The 4,363-nt window shown below is 35.4% G+C and overlaps 1 pseudogene; it reads right to left on the bottom strand.

Moving 5' to 3' along the window:
- Window positions 1-652: 652 nt before the first annotated feature.
- Window positions 653-1,453, bottom strand: LOC136122804 (zinc finger CCHC domain-containing protein 9 pseudogene; annotated as a pseudogene).
- Window positions 1,454-4,363: the final 2,910 nt, after the last annotated feature.

Here is a 4,363-nt window from a genome sequence, read left to right as displayed (position 1 = left end):
CCATATAATAAGTCTTAAAGATCAGGTAGAATAATTTCTCTCACTTTATTCTTTTTCAAAATTGTTTTAGTTATTCCACTTCCTTTGCTTTTCTATGTAAATTTTAGAATAAGCTTGTCCATGTCTTCAAAAAGTCTTGCTGGGATTTTTTTTTTTTTTAAATAGCAAGTAAGTTTTTGTTAAATATTTTAAAAATACAGATTTTGTGGCAATTATAAATTAATTTCTAATATGATAATAAATTGATACTTTGAACCAAGAAAACAATATAACCAAAAATTCATTTCCTAATGCAAAGCAGGTACCCTATGTTTAGGGATAGTTCATATTAATGCATAATTTTGTTTTTAGAAAAAGGTGATTGTTACAGTCAGGTATATAACCACTTAGTTACACATAAGCTCTATTGGTTAAAAATATATTCTTTTAGAAAATCCATTTTAAACATATTATACTTTTTTTCAGTGATTTTCTCCAAACTATGGTAGAAGTGTGCCTTGATGGACAGAACTCAGGAACTGGTTTGACCACACCTAGGTTATACTGATATCTACAATATAGGACTCCAAGGGAGAGTCCAGCTCCAACTTTTGAAGTAGGCCCAGTTCCGAATGTTTAACAATGAGGTGCTAAGAGACGATCGTACTAATTATCAAAAATTAACAACTTTAGGTATCTTTGTTTTGGGTTTCTGTGGTTTAGGCACATCCAAAATTTCTTCACAGTCCGCACTCATTCCCTTTGCCCAGCGACCAACTGTGACCATTCGATCTGAATTCTGACCATCCTTCTTAAAATGTTCCACAGAGCCACAAGGTCTGCAGCAACCACCATCAGCATAGAGTCCTTTGGGATTATCAGGGCAAGATCTGCACAGATGTCCCATTTCCCCACAAACAAAACATTTTACAAAAGGAAATTCACCAAAAGCTGGGTCTACTTTAGCCTTGCACTTGGTTATTTCATGCTCTGTGCATCCACACCGGTAACATATTCCAGTGCCTGTTTCTTGATTCTCAAGGGCAGCTGGGCAATCTGCAATCCCATGGCCAGGTTTTCTACAATGGAAACACACCATTGCCTTTTTCTTTGCTGCTTGTCTTTTTAATCGTCTTCCTTCCTGGCGACTGTCTTTCTTTAAAGCAACTGCAATTTCTTCCCTGACTTCCTCACTGTCTGTTGCTATCATCTCCCCATTGTGAACCATCTGTGAGTTTGTCTTAAATATTCCATGAATCCATTCACATCTTCATTTAAATACTCCTTTTTCTTTTTATTCTTTTTGTGTTTTGCTTGGGGTGCATCATTTTTAAGGGACAGACTATTGGCTTCAAGTTGTTTACTCTTTGGTAGGTTTTGGCTTTTCCCCTCAAAGGACCCCTTCTTCATGTCCTCCCATGATGTTGCAGGGAAGGGTCTTTTTTTCTGTAGTAACTCGTGCCCACCTGGTCATGGCTTCATCAGATGTTTATCAGTCTGCTAGCGTTGGAGGGTCTCCTGCAGAGGCATGAGGTGGCTGTGGCTCATCGTGGGGACAAGGACACTGGCAGCAGAAGTTCTGGGAAGTACTCCTTGGCGTGAGCCCTCCCAGAGTCCACCATTAGCTCCACCAAGGAGCCGGGTAGGCTCCAGTGTTGGGTCGCCCCAGGCCAACCAACCAACTGTCTTGCTGGGATTTTGATAGAAAATTTATTTTACCTGTGTATCGATTTGGGGAGAATTAACATATTTTATGTTGAGTCTTCCTATCCATGAGTGTAGTACGTCTCTCCATTTACTTAGATTTTCTTTGATTTCTTTCATCAGCATTTTGAAATTTTCAGCATGTAAGTGTTGTACATGTTTTGTTAGACGTACACATAAGGGTTTTTTTTAGTGATTATAAATGGTTTTATATTTAAAATTTCAGTGTCTGTGTCCTCATTGCTAGTATACAGAAATACAATTGATTTTTGAATCGTGTATCCTACAGTCTTGCTGAACTCACTTATTACTTCTAAGAATTTTTTTTTGTAGATTTCTTAGACTTTGTAATAATATACAATCATGTCATTTGCAGATAAGGAGACTTCTGTTTTTTCCTTTTCAATCTGTATGCCTTTTATTTCCTTTTCTTGCCTCATTGACCTGACTAGACCTTCCAGTACTATGCTGAATAGCAGTGGTGAGAGTGGACATTTTTGCATTGTTCCGGGTCTTAGAAGAAAAGTATTCAGTCTCTCAACATTAAGTATCATGTTAGCTGTAGGTTAAAAAAAAAAAAAAAAATCTTTCTTATCAAGTTGAGGAGGTTCACCTCTATTCCTATTTTTTGGAGAGTTTTTTAAATCATGAATTTTGTCAAATTTTCTACATTTATTGACATGATCAAATGTTTTTCTCATTTATTTTAGTAATATGGTACATTACATTGATTGAATTTTTAATTTAAACCAATATTGCACTCTTGTGTTAAATCTACATGGTTGTGAAGTATTATCCTTTAAAATATGTCGTTAGATTTTGTATCTAAAATTTTGGTTTTTGTGCCTGTGTTCATGAGGGATATTGGTCTGCAGTTTTCTTTCTTTCTCTTTCTTCGAAGAGATCACATCTCTTTGCCTGGTTTTGGTGTCAAGGTAATACTGGTCTCCTAAAATAGATTGAAATGTATTCTCTCTTCCTCCATTTTCTGAAGTTTATGTAGGATTGGCATTTTCTTTTTTAAATACTTGGAAAATATACCAGTGAAGCTGTCTGGGTCTGAAATTTTCTAAGGGAAAAGTTTTTATTTACAAGTTCAATTTCTTTCAGTGATATGAGGCTATTCAAATTTTTTACTTTCTTTTGAGTCAGTTTTGGTAATTTCTGTCTTACAATGAATTTATGCAGTTTAACTTGTCAAATACATTGGCATAAAGTTATTGATAATAAACTCTGTTAGCCTTTTGATGTCTGTACTAACGTTACCTCTTTTTTTTCTGATACTGACCATTTATATCTTCTCTTTGTTTCTTTTTTATTATTATTATTTATTTTGGCTGCACGGGGTCTCAGTTGCAGCAGGCAGGATCTTTGCTGCGGCATGCTGACTCCTAGTTGCGGCATGCAAACTCTCAGCTGTGGCATACATGCGGGATCTAGTTCCCCGACCAGGGATCAAACCTGCCCTCCCCACCCCCGCGTTGCAGTCCAACCCACTGGACCACCAGGGATGTCCCTCTCTTTGTTTCTTTATCAGCTTAGCTAGGAGTTAATTTTATTGATCTCTTTAGAAAACCAGTTTTCATTTCATTGATTTTTCTCAATTGTTTGTCCATTTTGTCTTTTATTGATTTTTGCTCTTATCTTTATTATTTCCTTCCTTATACAGCTGACCTATGAACAGCACAGGTTTGTACTGTGTGGGTCCATTTATATGTGGGTGTTTTTCACTAGTAAATACTGCAGTGCTGCATGGACCTGGATTGGTTGATTCCGTGGTTGCAGAACCACAGATATGGAGGAACTGAATATATATTGGGGGGGGCTACTAAAAGGTATGTGTGGATTGTCTACTGCAGGGGGATTGGTACCCCTAGCCCCCACATTGTTCAGGGGTCAACTGTACTTAATCTGGGTTTCACTGCTCTTCTTTTATAATTTATAAGAAACCTAGGTTACTGATTTTAGGTATTTATTCTTTTCTAATATAAGCATTTAAAACTATTCATTTTCTGTGAGCACTAATTTAGTGCATGCCACTTATTTTAATATAGTCTATTTTAATTTTCATTTCTTTAAAACTTATATTTCCCTTGTGATTTATTTTTTGACCTATGGATTCTTTTAAACTGTGTCATTTAATTTTCAAATATTTGGCATTTTCCTAGATATCTTGTTGTTATTGATTTCTAATTAAACCCACTGTGGTTGGAAAATACAGTTTGTATAATTTCAGTCTTTTAAAATTTGCAGAGACTTGTTTGTGTCTCAGCATATCATGATTCCTAATGATCGCCAGGTAGACTTGAATATGTATTCTTGCAGTTGTTGGATATAGCATTTTACAGATATCAATTAGGTCAGAGTGGTTGAAATTGTTCAGACTTTCTATGTCTTTGTTGATTATATTTATCTAATTCTATCTCTTGCTGAGAGTGGATGTTAAAACCTCCAACTATGATTATGGGACTATCTGTTTCTCCCTTTGATTCTGTTAATTTTTACCATGCATATTTTGAAGTTTTATTATGAGGTACATGTACACTTAAGATTTTCAAGTCTTCTTGTTGAATTGATCCTTCATCATCATGAAATGTCTCTTTTTACTTCTTTAATTTCTTTGTCTCGATATCTATTTTTTAATTAATTTTTTATTGGACTATAGTTGCTTTGATATCTG

Source organism: Phocoena phocoena, chromosome 4 (genome assembly GCF_963924675.1).
Source record: "Phocoena phocoena chromosome 4, mPhoPho1.1, whole genome shotgun sequence".
Classification (NCBI taxonomy): Eukaryota; Metazoa; Chordata; class Mammalia; order Artiodactyla; family Phocoenidae; genus Phocoena; species Phocoena phocoena.
The sequence above is the reverse complement of the archived record's forward strand: the minus strand, read 5'-3'. Positions and strand labels throughout refer to the sequence as shown.